Source organism: Vombatus ursinus, unplaced genomic scaffold (assembly GCF_900497805.2).
Source record: "Vombatus ursinus unplaced genomic scaffold, bare-nosed wombat genome assembly UNPS02010304.1, whole genome shotgun sequence".
Lineage (NCBI taxonomy): Eukaryota > Metazoa > Chordata > Mammalia > Diprotodontia > Vombatidae > Vombatus > Vombatus ursinus.
The window spans coordinates 1286758-1308539 of record NW_020950082.1 but is presented as its reverse complement, the minus strand read 5'-3'; the positions used below and the strand labels follow the sequence as shown (position 1 = coordinate 1308539).

At 35.8% G+C, this 21782-nt stretch overlaps 1 protein-coding gene across 1 annotated transcript in view; it reads left to right on the top strand.

Moving 5' to 3' along the window:
* The window catches only part of ITGBL1 (integrin subunit beta like 1), a 365992-nt gene that overhangs the window by 223304 nt on the left and 120906 nt on the right, over positions 1 to 21782 (top strand). The gene's annotated exons all lie outside the window — the stretch shown is intronic.

Here is a 21782-nt window from a genome sequence, read left to right as displayed (position 1 = left end):
GTACCAATTTTGAATTTCTTGATAAAGATCAATAGTCTTTTTCAATCAATAGTCTTTTTCAGAATAACTTCCCCAAGTGCTGCAATGGACTCAGGCAGAACTCTCTCAAGACCAAGTTAGAATCTGTCCCCCTGCAGCCCTCAGAACAATTTGTGTGCAAATAAACACCTTTTATTGCCACTTTTACACCTTTTTGAAATGCTAAGGGCACCTATTTATAGTTATCAGTTTAGAATTCACACCTATTAAATTCTAAGGCAATGATAAGCATCTTGTCTTAAAGAAGTGTGAAAACAAATTGAGATGAAGTGACAAAACTTACTGTCCTTCTACTCTTAGACAAAATTTCTTCTTAAAGTATAATCCTACTCCACAGTAGCCCTATGGAAAAAGTATATTTTCATGTAGAGTTCACTTTTTGCATTTAAAAAAAAAATCAATTGTAGTTCTCCTAGTGCTGCAAAAATACATTAAAAATTTGCAAAACTCCTGAATTGTAAAGTTGTAACTGATTTAGTAATGTTTCTTCTCTTCAAAAATGTAAATTCTAGGGGCAGCTAGGTGGTACAGTGGATAGAGCACCAGCCTTGGAGTAAAGAGGACCTGAGTTCAAATCTGGCCTCAGACACATAACACTTACTAGCAGTATGACCCTGGGCAAGTCACTTAACACTGATTGCCTCACCCAAAAAAACAAAAACAAAAAACTAAAATGTAAATTCTAGAAATATTAGGAAGTGGGTTCATAATTGTGTGAATTAAAAAAAATTAACTAGAGTTTGAAAGTATAAGCAGTCTTCCTCTCCTATTTTTAATAAGATAAAAGAAAACTAATCCAACTCACTACTTTCTCTGAAAAGTGAGGAGTGTTACATTTTGTTTTCCTTAGGAGGGGAAAATTATAAGAACTTTATGATTAAACCTTTAAGAGTAGATGGTAAGGCAGTCCCATTTTTGTTAATTGATGGAATATATAGGTTTAAGTTTGTGGTTGTCTCAAACTCTTTTCCATAATCATTTTTAACAAAATATTAATTCACTTAGAAAATATTTATTGAGCTCAATTGCCTCAATTTTTAAATCATTAGTTTATTCTAATTAATAAACATTTATCAATCATTTATTATATGCACAGTAGTCAGCTAGGCAATGGAGACAATATTTAGTTAAGTTAGTAATAGTGTCTCCTGTCAGGGAATTTATAACACAGTATAGGAATTATAATACAAAATATAATAAAGAACATAAAATAATAATCTGGTGTTATGAAAGTTCATAGAAAGGAGAAACTATTGTGGTTTGGAGCACTGGGAAACCTGAAATGCAAGGGTGCAGGGGATCTGCCTTGAAAGAATTTGACCACTCAAGCCTTCTTTCATTCAGAATAGCAAGGTTTTATTATAACACCAGTTAGGCAGGCAAGATTCCTAGTAAATCTCTAGTATTGTGAGGCCAATAGGATTGGGCAAGATTTTAAGAATCTGTACAATTTGATGGGTGTAAAATTGGTACTTATATACAAGGAAAGACTGTGAGAAAATCTGGATGGGATTAAGGAGTGTTAAATAGCCTGGAGTGGGCCAGATGCAGACAATAAAAAGGAGTTAAGTGGTCAGAGCCACAGTGAAAGGGCAGTTAAAAGGATTATTGAGTATCTAGGTGGGATGGGATGGACTAGATGCCTAATGCAAAATGCCAGGGACTGGGTTGTGTATGGGAAAGTTCAGGGGCTGGGTTGCTTTCCAAGATGTGGTCTTTTTGCTTTAGGGGTCCAGGTCCCATAACCCCATCAAAATCAGAAAGAACTTTGTGGAGAAAATGGACGAAACCTTTTAGGTTGCGAAAAATGTGGGCTGTTGTGTAACAAATGGTAGAATCTCATCCTATAATTGTCTCCTATTAATAGAATAAAGCAAATTTTTCTAACTCAAATTTTATTTACCATATCAGTCGACAAAGATTCTCTATTATGGACTATATGCCAGACAATATTTTATGCAGAAGAATATGAAGAACTAAATTATTTGTGTCCTGTACACTTTTATCTTCCCAGGTTTTGTAGGGGATTGGGGGTATTCATATTCCCTCCTCCTTCCAACATTTAAAAAGAACCTTAGTGGTCAAAGAAGTGGGGCTTTTAGAGTTGTGCTTAACTAAATTTGTTCAACATTTATGATGTTGAAAGCAGCATAGGATTATGAATTTTAAAAACTTTTATAGCCTAAAAGAATATACAAGATTGCAGCATTTAAGGGAATTCATTTCTCTGTCTCTCTGATGTAATTTTCTGTATAAAAGGCTTCAGAAACTCCAATCAGAGTACAATGTTATTTTTTTTATCCCTGACCCTGTGCTCAAGTCTAACAATACCTATTTACTTACCTCTATAATTTCTGTATTGTGGTAGAACTGTTTTGGTAGCAGTTACTTATCACTTGAACTAAAAAACGTAATATTTCTCCCATAAGATTGTATAGTTTTAGATTGAGAAGTACCACATGCATGATTTTGCCCAGAGTGGATAGTTGTGAGATAACATGAATCCTGTTGCCAGTAATTTTTAAAGAGTCAAACTACAACCATACACACTCTAAAGTCAGAACAGATTTTGTTTCTACCCATAATTTGGATATCTAGATAATTGAGTTGATAAGTTTTGTATAATTAGGTTCTTTTAAAATAAATTTTATTATTTCCTTTTGTTTCAGCATTACCCAAATTTACCCCTGTATCCCTCCACTCTTTTTTCCCTGAGAACCATTTCAAATAACTAAGACTTTTTTCAAAGAAAAAGAGAAAAAAAGTCATCAAAATCAATCAGTATGATGAAAAAAAATCTGAAAATGTATGAATGCTACTACATTTCTGAACCTACTACATTGGCAAAGCAATGGGAAGAGATCTCTTATTCATATTGCTTCTTTGAGGTCATGTTTGTTCTTTGTAATTTTGCAACATTTATTTTGCAAAATTGTTTTGTGGTGGTAGTTTTATGTTCTTCAACATAACTGATTCTTGTTGGTCTATCTAATGCCATATTGATTCTTCAGTGATGTTGTAGTTTGGACAGTACAACCTCATACCCTGACATATAACCATGTATGCAAATATACATAATTGTATATACACTCATATATAGACACTAATATCTACATAATGTATACATAAAGGCATATATACATATACACATACATACTTATGTATATGTGTATAGCTATAGATATACCCATATATAAGTATGTGTGTGTGTGTGTGTGTGTGTGTATTTCTTCTTGGAGACCTATGGAAGATTGATTGAATAAGACATTGGCACAAAAATGAATTGTATATGTTTCTCAGTGATAATTATTTACCTTAAGATAGACTTCTAGAAACATTTTTTGTCTCCAATCTCACCTGGCAACCTTCTTGTTGACTTTGTAAAAAATTCTATGATAGAAATTTAAACTCAGGCTCTTCAAATCCTCATAGTTCCTGTTCCAATATAATCTTGCCCATGCTCTCTTATCCCTTCAAAGGCAGATTTGTGGTCATGAAAATTCAGAGACAGAGTTTGCCTGTTTTTTTTTTCCACTTAAAAAGGGATAAGAAAATTGATCCACCCTTAGACCAATCATAAGCTCTGGATCAGATCTGTATATTCATTTAGACAGATTCCTATACTTTAGGGTCTTTACAGTAGCTTTGGGAAATATTCCTGGTTATCTCTTTAAAGGATGTGCTAGACAGAAGAATTCAGAGTTTTAATGCATTGTTAGGAAGATAATAGAAAAAGGAAGGATTTTCCATTTTGGAGGTGCCTTTTGGGGAAGGGTGGACTTTTATCTTGGTCAAAGGGGAATAGTAGTGTTGGCAGAAAATTAAAGTTTTGAAGGGAAGCAGGAGGAAGTAAAAAGTCTGGCAGATTATCCTGAAAACTCAAGTCAGACAGTGAAATCCCCTAACCACGGGAATGTGAGATTCTGTGCAATGCATAGTTAGGTTCTAAAAAAGAAAATATGCTATGGCAGGACATGGGGGGGATGGGGGGGAGGAGCAGGGAGGGAGGATGTATCAGCCCTAGGTTAAAATGAATTATGGGCTTTACTTTGGATAAATTTTTTAAAAGATTATTTTTGTTAAAAATCAGATTATATTTTCAATTGTCAGCCCTGCCAGTGTACTGGACTATTATTAAGACTCCTATCATGTGTCACTTTCTCTCCATTCTCATAGATATCATCCTTGTTCAGGCCCTTATCACTTCTCACTTGGACTACTATTTGAGGCTCCTAGGTGCCTCTTTTATTCCAATGTCTCCCCTCTTCACTCTGTTCTCCCCCAGCTACCAAATTGATAGCCCTGAAGCACAGGTTTGACCTTGTATGTCAAGAAGTTTCAGTGGCTCCCTATCTTCCCTAGGATAAAATGCATACTCTTCTGTATGTCATTTCCAGCCTCATTCCAGATGTATTTCACATTACTATCCCTCATGCCCACTGTACTCCAATCAATTTAACCTACTTGTAACCTCCTATAGGTGACATTCAATCTCCCGCCTTTGTGCCTTTGTACATATCTCACCTCTCCTTCACCCACATCTCTCACCTCAGCTCCCCCTCCTCACCACTACCTCTTGGAATCCCTGATTCCATTCAAGTTTCAGTTCAAATGCTAGCCCCTACTGGACATTCCCTACTAGATGATGTTTCCTATTAGAAAAAAAATAGGCAGCCAAGATGGTAGAGGGAAAGCAGTGACTGTCTTGAGCTCTCTCCCAAAGCCCTGCAAATACCTATAAAAAATGGCTCTAAACAAATTCTAAAGCAGCAGAACCCATAAAAAAGACAGAGTGAAACAAATTCCCAGCCAAAGACAACCTGGATGGCTGATCGGGAAGGTATATTGTGCCAGGCAGGGAGAGGAGCGCGGTGTGGCATGGGCGTGCAGGCCGCAGCGACCCTGGAGCAGGCTTCAGAAGACTGAATCATGGGCAGCTGTGTCAGTTTCCAGACTTCCCAACCCCTGAATGCCAAAAACAACTTAGAAGTTCAGTGGGAAAAGTCTGTGACTGTGGTGAGAGAGGATCTAGGTCTCAGCCGCAAGTCTTGAGCGTGGCCTGGGGCCATGGGTGGTTCCTGAGCTTCTGGCCCACAGACTGAGGGGGAATCGAGTGGCTGATTAGAGGGGGATTGCAGGGATCTCTTTCCCAGTGCTGAGGTAGGAATCTCTTGCTTTACCAGTACTTGGATCTGGGTCGCAGTTCTGGTGCAGTGGAGCTTGTTGTGGTGGTGGAGAAGAAATACCTCACCCCTTATCATACCACCTTGGAAGAACTGAAAATTTACAGGTCCCTAGAAGTACTTCTGAAAACAGCTGTACAAACCTCTGAAGCTTGGGACAGTACACTCTTCACATTGGAAGCAGACTTTTACCTTAACAAAGAATTTAAAACGCAAGCAATTGGCCAGGATCATGAGCAAACCTAACAAAAGAGTCAGACTATATTATCTTACTTTGGTGACAAAGAAGATCAAAACATACAACCAGAAGAAGACAACAAAGTCAAAGCTCCTACATCCAAACCATCCGACAAGAATATGAATCAGTCCCAGGCCTTGGAAGAGCTCAAAAGGGATTTTGAGAAGCAAGTAAGAGAAGTAGAGGAAAAACTGGGAAGAGAAATGAGAGTGATGCAAGAAAATCATGAAAAGCAAGTCAACAGCTTGCTAAAGGATACCCAAAAAAATACTGAAGAAAATAACACCTTAAAAAATAGCCTAGGGGGCAGAGCCCAGATGGCGGAGGGAAAACAGTGACTTGCTAGAGCTTTCCCCCAAACCCCTCCATGTACCTACCAAAAATGGCTCTAAACAAATTCTAAAGCAGCAGAACCCACAAAATAACAGAGTAAAACAAATTTCTAGCCCAAGACAACCTGGATGGCTGATCAGAAAGATATATCGCGCCGGCCTGGGAGGGGAGCACAGTGTGGCATGGGTGCACAGGCCGCAGCGACCCTGGAGCAGGCCTCAGAGGACTGAATCATGGGCAGCTGTGGTGGTGTCCAAACTTCTCAACCCACAAATGCCAAAGACAACTTAGAAGGTCAGTGGGAAAAGTCTGTTACTGTGGCGAGAGAAGAAGCTAGATCTCAACCTCCCCAAGGGCAGCAGCTGGCTTCTGAGCTTTGGGCCCACAGACTGAGGGGGAATCCAGTGGCTGATCAGAGGGGGATTGCAAGGATCTCTTTGCCAGTGCTGAGGCAGGAATCTCTTGCTTTGCCTGGGTTTGTATCTGGGTCACAGTTCTGAGGGGCAGTCCTGGGGCAAGGAGGAGCGCTGGCATGGTGGAGCTTGTTGTGGTGGTGGAGAGAAAACACCTTGCCTCTTATCATACCACCTTGGAAGAACTGACACTTTTCAGGTCCCTAGAAGTATCTCTGAAAACAGCTGTACAAACACCCAAAGCTTGGGACAGTACATTGTCCACATTGGAAACAGACTCTTACCTTAACAAAGAGTTTAAAACTCACGTAATTGGTTGGGATCATGAGCAAGCAGCACAAAAAGAGTCAGACTATGTTATCTTACTTTGGTGACAAAGAAGGTCAAAACATACAACCAGAAGAAGACAATAAAGTCAAAGCTCCTACATCCAAAACTTCCAAGAAAAATATGAATCAGTCCCAGGCCTTGGAAGAGCTCAAAAGGTATTTTGATAAGCAAGTAAGAGAAGTAGAGGAAAAACTGGGAAGAGAAATGAGAGTGATGTGAGAAAATCATGAAAAGCAAGTTAACAGCTTGCTAAAGGAGACCCAAAAAAATGCTGAAGAATAACACCTTAAAAAATAGCCTAACCCAAATGGCAAAAGAGGTCCAAAAAGCCAATGAAGAAAAGAATGCCCTAAAGAGCAAAATTGATGGAAAAGGAAGTCCAAAAGATTACTGAAGATAATACTTCCTTAAAAATTAGAATAGAGCAATTGGAAGGTAGTGACTTTATGAGAAATCAAGACACTGTAAAACAAATCCAAAAGAATGAAAAATTAGAAAACAATGTGAAATATCTCATTGGAAAAACAACTGACCTGGAAAATAGATCTAGGAGAGAGAATTTAAAAATTATTGGACTATCTGAAAGCCATGATCAAAAAAAGAGCCTAGACATCATCTTTCAAGAAATTATCAAGGAAAACTGTCCTGATATTTTAGAACAAGAGGGCAAAATAGAAATTGAAAGAATCTACTGATCTCCTCCTGAAAGAGATCCCCAAAGGAAAACTCCTAGGAATATTGTAGCCAAATTCCAGAGTTCCCTGGTCAAGAAGAAAATATTACAAGCAGCCAGAAAGAATTAATTCAAGTATTGTGGAAACACAATCAGGATAACACAAGATTTAGCTGCTTCTACGTTAAGGGACCGCAGGGCATGGAATATAATATTCCAGAGAGCAAAGGAGATAGGATTACAACCAAGAATCACCTACACAGCAAAAGTGAGTATAATTGTTCAGAGGAAAAATGGTCATTCAGTGAAATAGAGAACCTTCAAGCATTCTTGATGAAAAGACCAGAGTTCAATAGAAAATTTGATTTTCCAATAAAAGACTCAAGTGGAACATGAAGAGGTAAACAGGAAAGAGAAAATCATAAGGGACTTATTAAGGTTGAACTGTTTACATTCCTGCATGGAAAGATGATATTTGTAACTCATGAGACCTTTGTCAGTATTAGGGTAGTTGGAGGTGAAAAAATTATATGTATGTATATATAGATATAGATAGATAGAGGGCACAGGGTGAGTTGAAAATGAAGGGGTCGTATCTGGAGAATAAAATTAAGGAGTGAGAGAGGAATATACTAGGAGAAGGAGAAAGGGAGAGGTAGAATGGGGTAAATTATCTCACAAAAAAAAACAGAAAAGAAAAGGCTCTTACAGTGGAGAGTAAATGGGGGAAGGTGAGAGGGAATGAGAGAATCTTATTCTCATAGGATTTTGCTTAAGGAGGGAATGATGCATACACTCAATTGGATATGGAAATCTGTCTTACTCTACAGGAAAATAGGGGGGAAGTGGACAAGAGAGTAGGGGGATGATAGAGAGGAGGGCAGATTGGGAAAAGGGGTAATCAGAAGCAAACACTTCTGAGGAGGGACAGGGTCAAAAGAAAGAATAGAATAAATGGGTGGGTGGGATAGGATTAAGTGAAATAGAGTTAGTTTTTTACAGCATGTCTACTATGGAAGTGTTTGGCATAACTGCACATATATAACCTATATTTAGTTGCTTGCCTTATCAATGAGGGTGGGTGGGGAGGGAGGAAAGGAGAAAATTTGGAACCCAAAGTTTAAAAAACATATGTTTAAAAAAAAAAGAAATGCTTATTAAGCAGCTTTTCCTCTGACATGACTTTTCCTTCTCCTATCTCCATGCCTTTTGTACTTGCCATTCCTCAGGCCTGTAATGCATTCCTTTCTTACTTCTACCTCATTAAGTTCTTCTTTTTCTTGAAGATGCAGCTCAGCTATCAACTTCTGAATAATCTTTCTTGAACCCCCCTACCCAACTGCTGGTGCCATTTTTTTTCAAAACTTCCTTGTATTTAACTATTTCATATATATTTCTATTTATTAGCTTTATATTTATGCTATGCATGTTTTTATATGCATTTGTTATCTCTACTATCAAAATATAAGCTCATTGTAAAAAAAAAAAAGAAAAAAGAAAAAAAATATACTGGATGCCTTTACCAATTTCCCCAGTTATTGGTGCTTTCTTGAATATATGAAATTACTTTGTATTTAGTTTAAAAAATTTTTTTTTATTGACTTAACTCTCTACAAATTATATCCTTCTAACTAAATATTTCCTTAAGGGGAAGTACTATTTCAATTTTAGCATTTGTACCCCTAGCACATAGTAGGTGCATCTTGAACTGAAAGGAATTGTTGTTCGATTATTTCAGTTGTGTCTGATTGTTTTTGACCCCATTTAGGGTTTTCTTAGCAAAGATACTGGAGTGGTTTGCCATTTCCCTCTCCAGTTCATTTTATAGATAAGGCTCTGAGGCAAAGGAGTAAATGACTTGCCCAGCTTCACTTGTAAGTGCTTGAGGTCAGATTTGAACTTGAAGATCAGTCTTCCTGAGTCCAGACCTGGTACTCTATTTACTGTGCCACCTAGTGCTCATAAAACCCTTCAGCATTGGATTCATATGGTGGTCAACTGTTGTCTATAGTTTTGCTATGCATGAACTACAAATTTCCCTTAGCCAGAAATGCAACGTGCCTTTCAATCATTTGGCGGGCCACTATGCCATGACTAATGGGAAATTATTTTTTTTTATTAAGCCAGATTCTCCTTGGTACTTAGAGCTTTCCAGGTAGTAAATTGAACACTTGTGAAGAGAAATTAATATTTTCAGGGTACTAAACTAAAGGACTGTTTGTGGTCCTCTGCATCTTACAAGCCTAATTTATTTTTATTTCTTTACTCTATTGAAACCAAATTAATCTGTTTATTATCCCCTCTGTACAGTTTGCTTATTCTATCTCCTAGAATGTGTTCCTGAACATGTCACTATATGAAGCATGTGTCATTTCCTCTACTTAGAATAGATTAGTCTTGTTCTACATGCCTAGGTTATTTTTGACCTGGCTCAAAGATCACCTCTAAGAAGACTCTGTTGATCAATGACTACTCTCCCCACTCCTTTGTTCAGTGTTTCCCAACAATTGTGTTCATAATTTCAATCACAGCCTTTTGTACTTGATTTTTTTTTATTGTTTTCAAGTCTTTTCATGAATATATGATTTGCTTCCTCTACTAAGAATTCAACTGACATTGAATTGAATAGGTAACTATCTTATCTCATCTCATCTTTATCTGTCTATATACATGTATACATATATGCCTCCCACCCTAAAAAAAAAAAAAGTATTCCCTGAAGGCATTTTCCTTCTATTGTGATTGTAAATCATAGTATTTTAGTACTGAGAGGGACCTTTCAGAAGATCTAGTTCAATCTAATCATTTTCAAAATAGGGAAGTGAGGTATTTGATTTGATATTCAGATATGTGAAGTAAGATATTTGGATCTAAGATCACAAGAGTCCTGCTACAAGAGTAGCCCAATAAGGATTGAATCCAAATCACTTGCATCCCAATCTAGTGCTTTTCTCACTATGCCATATTGCAATAATCCAGATGTAATCTGCCCAGGATAAACTATAGAAAGTGAATTGCTTGCCTCATTGTGTATACTACGTTTCTCTGAATATATTCAAAGATCACATCGGCTTTTTTGGAGGGGGAAGGAAGAGGACTACCACATAACACTCTGTGGTGATTTTGTTTTTGCAATCTAGGAATAAAAACCTCAAGTTTTTTGTTTTTGACTTTGTTTTTTTCCCCCTACATGAACTATTTTTTCCCCTTCATGAACTATTTTTTTCATCACACCTAACTCTTATCGTAGTTGTGTTGTTGATATTTTGAATTCCCGTTTAAGACCTTAATATTCCCTTTCAAATTTTATCACTCCAGCCTGTGGAGATGTTTGTAGATCTCAGTCTTGTCTCCTTTTCATAGCTTCATGCAAGCTGCAGATTTGACAATGATAATACCTACATCTCTCTCAAAAATGCTGAACACCAGAGTACTCATTGCAGAATACTATAGCATTTTACTAAAGACCCTTTTCCAGGCTACCAGTGATTCCACTAAATAACATTCTTTGTATTTTAATCATTTAACTTCTGTCTGCCTCAGTTTTTTGCATCTGTAAAATAAGATAATAATAGCACCTACCTCCCAGGGATTTTTTGAGGATAAAATAAGATATTTATTAAGCATTTTTCAAACCTCAAAGTGCTACATAGTTGTTAGTTTTTCTTCTTCATCATCTTCATTTTCTTTTTCTTCTCCCTCTCCTCCTCCACCTGCTTCGTCTCCTTCTTTACCTCCTCCTTCTCTTCCTTTACCTCCTCCTTCTCTTTCTTCTTTACCTCCTCCTCCTTCCCCTCCCCTGCCTCCTCCTTTTCCCCTCCCCTTCCTCCTTCTCCCTTCCCCTCCCTCTTCCTCCTACCTCCTTCTCTCTTTCTCCTGCTCCTTCTCCTTCCTCTGTCCCTTAGACCTTAGAATATGGCCATTACTGGCCAGATGTAGATAGTCCCTTTCTTTTTCCATTCTATTTAGTCACTACCCTCTACTCTGCTGTTAGAGGTACATTTTCCTGCACATGCATGAGGGAGAGGAAAGAAGGAACAGAAAAAGTAACAGGACCCATGATTCTAGCCTCCTACCAAACAGTAGTAGCAATTGACTTAGCTTTATCTACTTTGGGAATTTGTTAATATTAATTGATCACTACTATTTTCTCTCATAATGCTTCTGAGCCCCAATTCATTATCAAGATTTTCCTATGTTTCACTTTTCTCCTATATGCCTAGACCAGTCTGTGTTCCTTTCTTTTACCACTCTGTATTCACAAATAGGAAAATGCATGAATAATAATTCTTTGCCCACTATACTGCTTCTTAAAGAAGGAGTGATTCCAAAAAAATCAGAAAAGTTTGTAGAGTTGGTACCAAAAGAAGAAGATCAAAAAGACATCACTTGTTGCTAACTCTACACCTATTTTCTAATCTCTAGAAAATCTTTGAAAAAGGTCTATATACAGATCCTTGATGAAAATTTGAGAAAATAACATGCTTTTGTAGACAATCTTATATAGAAAAGTTTATCTTCAAACTCATAGTACTGACTAAAGATTATGGAGATTACAAAATCTCATTGTATATATCTTTTGCTGATTCTTTAAATAAAACATAGCCTTAAAGGCACTTCTAAACAAGTTTTCTTCCATACTCATGTAATTCATGTATGGTGTGCCTGGCATGCCTTCCCTAATGCAATTCCCCTTTTAGGCCATGGGCTTCCTATTCACTCACTGGTCTGGCTCACTTGCTGTTAGGCCTGAGTTCCCAGAGAAGGATTACTACCACCATATTATGTTGGAATTCTTTCAGAGTCCAATGGGTAACCTTGATATGGAGTAATATGCTGTGTGGAGAAATATGTTGATAGGGAGAAATAATAATGTTATGTACAGTATTAGCTAGTAGTTTCCTTTGTGTGTATGGTTTGTCTTTCATTTTCAAAGAAGAACATGACATCAGGGAAATGATGCTATGACTTGCAAGTGAATTTAAGTTAGGGAGGGCTTTTATTAAGCCAGGGGACTGCAAACTTCATTCAATAGGCTTGAACTGGCTCTAGGCAATCTACTACTTGAATTCACTGCTATAGTTCTTGAGCCTCTGTCAATTCACTTCCACTTGCAGTCACTCAAAATAATTATATCATTATGTGTTAAATATGACCATTTACCTAACAATAAGATAAAAGTAATAATTAATATGCCATAGGTACTTAATATAAGTGAATTCGGAAAATGAATCAATACATCACATTCTACACATAAACCTCAGTCACACTGTCCCACTAGTTTTCCTAGTATCTGTCAGGGAAAGTAGGCACACATTTATTCAACTGAGGAAAACCTGTGTGCTTGGAGTAACTCTCATCTCTATGTTATAGATTCTGATGTCAATGGTCAACTTAATAACATCAGCACCACACAACAACACCTTTCTGCTAAATGGGTTGCATTTAGTCCCTACTGCACTCTTGCTGGACGAATTCTCTTCTCTTATCCTCATAAACTTAGTAAGCATTGCCAGACTCATATCATTTAATAGCACATTGAGAAAGTGTTATACTATATACTAGTATAGTTTTCCCTTTCACAGCAAGGGGTTAGGGCAGTGGAGCCTCTGTGATCTGGAAAATCCGTGTAAAATTTTCTGGCCCTCCCTTTGTACTAAAAAGAAGTCTGTTTTTTTTTTCTTTTATAGGGTATTTATAGTACCTTATTGTAAAATTTGGGTCAAGTATTTGGTCATAGGCTCTGTGTTGTCTGCTGGCCCTCACATATCATCTATGACTTCTGCAAAACTTCCCCCTAATTCCTATTTAATTTCTTATACCAACCTGAGATATATGGAAACCATGATGGGCAAAGTTGCAATGTGGAAGGGATGACTATAATTCCCTTTAAGTCAGAGCTCTATAAAGTTCATTAGGCTGGTACTAGTTCTGGGCAATGCAGACAAACTGAGCCAGCTTTTCTCATAAGAATTCTGCTTTTTCCAATCAGCTGTCATCTCACTAACACAACCCAGACCCAAACCTGGCTTTCCACTTTCTGCTTTTCCTTCTCAAACCAGAGAGGCGTGAAAAGAATTAAAGGTATTTTTTAAGAGTCTTTACCTCTCTCATACTATGAATTGCACTAAAGGACCATTCAGATGTCTACTCAGCCAATAAGGAGCAAGTATCTAAAGCCTTCTTGTCAATTTTCTCTCATGGTGCCATTTTTGTTGTTGTTTTCACATATCTCCATCACAATTGGCTTTTTCACCTGCTTTTGAACTTTGAATCTCTAAGTTCTTCTCTTCTACTTGTTCTTGATCGTGATTCTTGACCATCACAGGGAGCTTCTTTACTCTTTCTCAATAAGTCTCAAAATAAAGCTGAAGTAAGTCCTGGTAGTTAGTAACTCATTTTATGAGGATAAAAAAAAAATCACTCACATATACACACCTGGTAACTTTTTTGTTAGTTCAAAAACCAACATCCTTATTTAATCTTCTCATAACTTCCAATCAGTTAAGTGATTTATATTTTTGTGATTTTTAACCCACTAATCCTTAGTGGGTAAATCCTTAAAAACACTTACATGCAAATGAGCTGAGGGACCACAATCTCCTTCAGCTTCAAAACTTTCTCAGTACAACTGATGCTATTAATATTCTGTGCCTCTGAAAAATGCATTTTAATACATATTTTTAGGATTTCAGTAATGAAAGTTCTCTCTTCCTTTCTGCCATCAAACTGTTAACCTATAAAAGGGGAATTGCCTGATATTCTTACTAAGTTAATTTATTTCATCTTTTACCTATAAAATAACTTTTTTTCTACTTCTTTCAGTAAATTGCTCATATTTTCAGGGGACAGTTCTGTACACATGTATTAAGATAATAGAAAATTCTAGATAGATTGAACCATAGAGTTAGCTTTGCTTAGTGATGCTTTGGTTTTTTATATCAAATAATGTATAAAATGTGGGGTAATACACCTGTCAGAAGTAGTGGCCAATAATGTGGAGAATGTCTTTTGAAGTCCGAAAGTTCAAGGGATTTCTAATAGAGAGTGAGCTATATTCCAAATGCCCTTCATTTTTATAGATAAGATAATTTACTAAAACATTAAAGGATTTCCTTAAAATTTTCCATGTTGATTCAAAAGACATCAGACTAGCAGTACACACAAGGAAAAAAAAAACCAGATAAAAAAGGCTATTGTATAGGCTATGAGAAATAGTGGATAGGCAATCTATTTATTTTGTCAGTGCAAATATCTTGGAAAATATTAAAACAGTGAGCTGGGATAAGAGTTCAGTGGAAGAAAGAAATAAAACAATTCATCCCAATTGCTTTTAGGAATATGTGTAGTACTTTCACTGCTACTGAGATGTTTTCTGACACAGGTCTATTGTTTCAACACCAACATTCTCCAAAAGACACTTATGACTCAATTATGGAACATCATACTCTCTGAAGAAACAAAATTTTGAGAGACTTAAAGCACAGTTTGAGAGACCCATTGCGGGAGCGGTGATATTCAAGAAGTATTTAATAAATCAGAGGAAAAGCCTCTAAAATATTGAATAGTTTCTGAAAGGAGGAATCATGGAAAGACATACATACTAATTCACAGGATGAGAAAGTGTAGTTATTTTTTTGACTTGCATTGGTACAGGGAGCACCATCATCAATGAGATAGATCTTGGTAATACCAACATATTCTGAAGCCTCATTAATCTCTTTAGATGAAGCTATATTAGGTCACGGAACTGCACTCTTCTTTGGGGCCCCTTAAGGAAACTGAGCATACATAGTTGAGATGGGCTTAAAAACAGCCATTGAACAGCTGATCATTAGACTAGTTGGATGATTGACTTCAGGTGGAAGATTGCAAAATTCAAAGGTTGCAAAGCATTCTCTAATGTCCTGTAGCCAACGTTTTTAAAGACACCAATGTAGCTTTGGGACTTGTCCTATGCAGTAAATTAAAGAAAAGAATTATGTGCATTCTAATTAAAAATGACAACAGTGACTATAGATCATTTGGAATACTCAGCCACACTTAATATTTTGGGCCACTAGAAAATTCCTGCTTTGTTTTTATTTAGTCTAGATCAAGTTTTCAGAGAAGCTGAAAAAGTTCTTAGAAAAAAGAGCTCATTTATTGTGGTCCATTATTCAAACAATAGCACTCAATGACTCAATATATTGATTCTACTGCTTTTGGAAAAATAATGACAGTTCCTCAAGGAGGAAGATTAACTTAGACCATGTAATTTAGGTAGTTTGATGGAGAAGCAAATAAGAGACATGGACTTGAAGCCAGGAAGACCTGACTTTGAACCTTGCCTCAGATACTTACTACTTGTGTGACCCTGAACAGGTCACCTAAACCTTTTTGTTTGACTCATGTGCAAAATGGACATAATAATAGCACAGGGTTTTTGTTAAGGATCAAATGAGATCATGAATTTTAAAGAGTTTTGCAAATTTTAAGGCACTATATAAATGCTAGTTATTTTTATTATTGGTATATTATTTAAATGCTACTCATAGGACCTTAAATTTGTGTTCGTTTTTTTTAAATTATATTTTCCATTTGTACTTAAGTATTAAACATCTGGTTTAAAAAAGCCAGATATTTGGCAGCACAGTTAAATGGAATGAGAGTTGGCCTCAAAGCCATGAAAACCTGGGTTCAAGTTATACTTTTGTCACTTACTGGCTTTGTGACTCCAGACAAGTCATTTAATCTCTCATTGGTTAATTCTCTGAAACTTAGACCCTTATCTTTGCTAACTTACCTTTGGTAGAGGGTGTTCCTTACCCGGGAGGTCTCTCTGTTAATAAAATCACACATCCTATACCTATCCTTATGACCTGTACTGGGCATTCTGCTGTAAAACAAGAACTATACAGAACATTGTCTAAAAAAGAAACTAAAGATCAAACAAACAAACAGGGGAAAAAAAACACTTGCCTTTGAATGTTGATTGCTGTCCTTCATTCTCAAAGAGGATCAAAATGATATCACTGTTAAAGTCAAGTTACAGCATGTCTGACTGTGGCTGATTAGACCAGTATGATCTAATTTTACATGATTCCTCATTTGCTTCTCAGTATTACCTGAGCTTAGTTTAATTACCTAGTAAAATAATCTTTGTATTATTCTTTTGCTTCTTTCTTTCTCTTTGTTCTTTCTCTATTTTCCTCCTTCCTGTTTTCTTCCTTCCTTCCTTCCTTCCTTTCTTTCCTTGAATCTCTGATGTATCAGAAAGCTCACCTAGTAGAATTAGAGCCGTGGGTTCAAATCCTATCTCCATTACTTATTCCTTATAATATTGGAGTCAGTTCACCACTTGGGAACTAGTTTCCTCATCTATAAAATGGGAGGATTGAATAATATAATCTCTTAAGTTTCATTTCAGCTCTATATCAAGGAAACATGGCATAGGAGGGAAAAATGTGTTCAACATGTAGTCAGAAAGTCCTGGGTTGAAATCATGTGATACTCCCTAGCTATATAAAATTATGGGCAAACTAGTTTATCACTATACTTTTTAATCTTTTCTGCAAAATGGGAATGATAATATTGGTCTAATATTATTTAATCACAACATATGCTTTAACTTGTTCGATCATTCTCCAATTAATGAGTATTCCCTCAGTTTCCAATTTTTTCCACTACCAAATGAGCTGCTATAAATATTTTTGTACATATGGGTCTTTCGCCTCTTTTTTGTTTCATCTCCTTGAGATATAGCCCTAGTAACAGTATTGATGATGGAAAGACTTCTAGGAGTAGTTCTGAATTACTTTCCAGAATGGTTACACTGGTTCACAGCTCCATCAACATTGCATTATTGTATCTGTTTTGCCAAATACCTTCCAGCATTTGTCATTTTAATTTTGTCATATTAGCCAGTCTGATGGGTATGAGGTAGTACTTTAGAGTTGTTTTAATTTCCATTTTTCTAATTATTGTAATGTATAGCATTTTTTAAAAATGACTATTAGTATCTTTGATTGATTTCTTCCTCTGAAAACTGACTATTCATATCCTTTGACCATATATCAATTGGGGAACCATTTCTATTCTGTAAATTTGACTCAGTTTCCTGTATATTTTATGAATAAGGCCCTTTGCGGAAAAGTTTAATGCAAACAATTTCCCAATTTCCTACTTTTCTTCTAATTTTGCCTGCATTGGTTTTGTTAGTGCAGAAACCTGTTGATTTTATATAATTAAAATATCCCATTATCCATCTTACCTCCATTTTTTCATATACACACACACACACATACACACACATCTCTTCTATATCTCTTGTTTAGTTATCAATTCTTCTGTTTATAGATCTGACAGGTAATTCCCTCCCAGCTCCAATAATTTGCATATGATTTTACCCTGTATGTCTAAATCACATATTTATTTTGAACTTATTTTGATATACAATGTGAAATATTGGTCTAATGATCAGCTGTCCAATGTCTGTTTTTAAGCCCATCTCAACTATGTATGCTCGGTTTCCTTAAGGGTTCTAAATTTCTGCCAGAGTACTTTCCAGTTTTCCCAACTGTTTTTTTGTCAAAAAGTGAGTTCTTGCCCCAATAGCTGGGATCTTTGGGTTTATCAAACCCAAAGCAAGTTGCTGTGACCATTTACTTTTGTATGTTGTATTCCTAATCTGTTCTGTTGATCAACTTCTCTATTTCTTACCAAGTACCAGGTTTTTTTTTTTTGTTTGTTTTTTGATAATTATAACGTGGGAGTGTAGTTTGAGATCTGGTAGTGCTAGGCCCTCTTCCTTCCCACTTTTTCCCCATTGATTCCCTTAATATTTTTGATGTTTTCTTCATCTAGATGAATTTTGTTATATTTTTTTCTATTTTTATAAAGTAATTCTTTGGTAGTTGGACTGGCATGGTACTTATAAGTAAATTAATTTAAGTAATATAATCATTTGTATTATATTGGCTCAGCTACCCATGTATAATTAACATTTCTCCAATTATTAGGTCAGTCTTTATTTGGGTAAAGATTATTTTATTATTATGTTCATATAGTTCCTGTGATTGTCTTGACAGGTAGGGTCCTAAGTGTTTTATGTTGTCTGTAATTATTTTAAATGGGATTTCTCTTACTATTTCTTCCTGTTGAATTTTGTTCATAACAGAAAGAAATCATGATGAATTTTGTGGGTACATATCTTGCAACTTTGCTGAAGCTGGTAATTTTTTAGCTGTCTTTTTAGGGTTCCCTAAGTAAGCTTTCATATCATCTGCAAAAAAGGAGAGCTTTATTTCCTCTTTGCCTATGTTAATTCCTTCCATTTCTTTTTCTCGTCTCATTTACGTAGCTAGAATTTCTAGTACGATTTTGAATAGTGATGATGATAGTGTAAATCCTTGCTTCACTCCTGATCTTATTGAAGTCTTATAGATTTCTGGTTTATACTTCTTACAGATAACACTTGCTCTTAGCTTTAGGTAAATACTATTCATCATTTTATGGAAAGTTCCATTTAGTCCTGTGTTTCTAGTATTTTTAATAGGAATGGTTGTAATATTTTGTCAAAAACTTTTTCTGCGTCTATTGAACTGAAAATGTTTTTGTTATTGATATGATTAATTCTGCTTATATTTTCCTAACATTCAATCAGCTTTATGTTTCTGATACAAATTCAGCTTTGGCATGTTGTATTACTTGGTGATATACTACAATAATCTTCTTGCTAGTATTTTATTTAAAATTTTTGCATTAAAATTCACTAGGGAAATTGGTCTATAGTTTTCTTTCTCTGTTTTGGCTTTCCCTAGTTTAAGTATCAAGACTAGGGGTGAGGAATCTGTGACCTTGAAGCCACATGTAGCCATGTAGGTCCTTAAGTGTGACCCTTTGATTTAGTCAAAGGGCCATACTTGAGGACCAAGAGGGCCACATGTGGCCTCGAAGTTGCAGGCTGCCCACCCTTGATCAAGACTAAATATGTGTCATGGAAGGAATTTGGTGGAACCCCTTTCCTTAGTTTTTCAGTTTATATAGTATTGAAATTAATTGTTCTTTAAATGTGTAGTGGATTTTGCTTGTAAATTCATCTAATCTTGGGCATTTTTTCTTAGGAAGTTCATTTATGGCTTATTGATTTTTTTAAAGATAGGGTTATTTAAATATTCTATTACCAGTTCTATTAATCTAACCAATTTACGTTTTTGTAAACATTCATCCATTTCATTTAGATTGTGAATTTTATTGCTATATAATTGGGCAAAATAGCTCCTAATAACTATTCCCATTTCATCTTTGTCAATTGTACATTCAGTCCTCTCATTTTTGATGTTGGTAATTTGCTTTTCTTCTTTCAAAATCAAATTTACCAAATTTACCAAATTATATACTTGATTGTTGTTTTCTTATAACTAGTTCCTAGTTTTATTAGTTCAGTGTGTTTTTTGTTTTGCTTTCTATTTTGTTAATATCTCCTTTGAATTTCAGGATTTCTATTTTGGTGTTTAATTGGGAGTTTTTAACTTGTTTTTCTAGGTTGTTTTTTTTTTAGTTACATGCCCAATTCATCACTCTATTCTTTCATTCTTTTCATTCTTTAATTGATGTAAGCCAGGCCTGCACAACCTGCAGTCTGGGGCTGTAAGTTGTCCAGGGGCACACCAAAAGATTTCAGGCAGCTGGCAAAAATTGTAGAGGATGTTTTCCTCTACATTTTTTGATGGCCTCCCAAAATCCTTTGGCATGCTGCAAGTGGCCCATGGGCCACAGGTTGTGCAAGCTGATGTAAGTGAAATATAAATTTTCTTTTGAGTGTTGCTGTGTCTGCATCCTACAGATTTTGGTATGTATTCTCATTGTTGTCATCTTTAATTAAATTTTTCTATAATTTGTTCTTTGACCCATTTATTCTTTAGAATTAAGTTATATGGTTTCCAATTTATTTTTAATCTATACTTTAAAGGTCCTTTGAATGCAATTTATTGTATAATGGTACGTTATAAAGGATACATTTAATTTTTCTGTATTTGTTTGTGAGGCTTTTATATTCTCATACATGGTCAAATTTTTTAAGGTGTCATTTTCAGCTGAGAATTAGATGTATTCATTTCTATTTCAATTAAATATTCTCCAGAAGTCTGTCATATCTAACTTTTATAAATTCCATGCATCTCCTTAACTTTCTTCTTGTTTATTTTATGTTAGATTTATCTAGGTCTGAGAGGGATAAATTAAGGTCCTCTACTGATTTATTTTGCTATTTCCCTCCTGTAACTTATTTAACTTTTCCTTTAAGAATTTGGATGCTTTAACATTTGGTTCCTACATGTTTAATACTGATATTAATTCATTACCTATGGTAACTTTTAGAAAATATAGTTTCCCTGTTTACCTCTCTTAATTAGGTCTATTCTTGCTTTTGCTTTGTCTGAGATCATGATTACAACCCTTGCCTTTTTTTACTTCAGTTGTAACATAATAGATTCTACTTTAGCCTCTTATTATTTTAACTCTATGTTTTTCTTTCTTTTTCAAGTGTGTTTCTTATAAATAACATATTGTTGGGATCTAATTTCTAATCCATTCTATTAACCTCTTCTGTTTTATGGGTGCATTCCTCCCATTCCCATTTTGTTATGACTGCTGTGTATTTTCCTCCATCCTATTTTCTTATGCTAGTATTTCTCTTTTTTTAAATGAAGTTTTCTCCTCAAGAGTCTGTTTCACTTCCGAGTGTTGCCTTCCTTAATTTATTCTCCCTCTTATTCTACCCCACTCCCATTCCTCTTAATCCTTTTCCCTCTTTCCCTGTTGGATAAGATGAATTTCTGTACCCGACTATGTATGTATGTTTATTCTTTTCTCCTTTAACTAGTTAACATGAGAGTGAGGTTCAAGCATTACTTACTTTCCTTTACAGCCCTCTGCATTGTGCAAACTCTTCCTTACACCCACTAGTTAATTGAAGTAATTTTTTTTGCCATTCTTCCTGTCCCTTATTCCCTTCCCCAGTGCATTCCTCTAACTCAGTGCTTCTTAAATCGTGGGTCACGACCGCATATGGGGTTGTGAATAATTTAGCAATATTAAAAAGTTTCTGAACACCCAATGACCAAAAATTAATTAGAAATTAAACTTATAATGAATCTGAGGTGTTTCTGGCAGCACTTTCCCATGTTACATCACACAACTTCACTGCAGCCTTGGTTATGAACACAAAGCATATATGCATTTTGCACTGCACATGCCCTCAGGCCATGCAATGCCAATGAACACTAGGGGTTGTGAATGGAAAAAGTTTAAGAAGCCCTATTCTAACTTACGCTTATATTTCCCATTTGAGATTAAACCAACATAATAGCTTCATGCGAGGGCCTCTATCTAATTACAATGCCTCGAAGAGCCCTAGTGATGATTAAGTTCTGGGCAGTTACATGTATCCTTTCCCTATGTAAGAATGTAAACCATCGAACTTTGCTAAGTCCTATGTGATTTCTCCCTCTTTCTTTCTTTCTTCCTTTCTTCCTTTCTTCCTTTCTTCCTTCCTTCCTTCCTTCCTTCCTTTCTTCCTTCCTTCCTTCCTT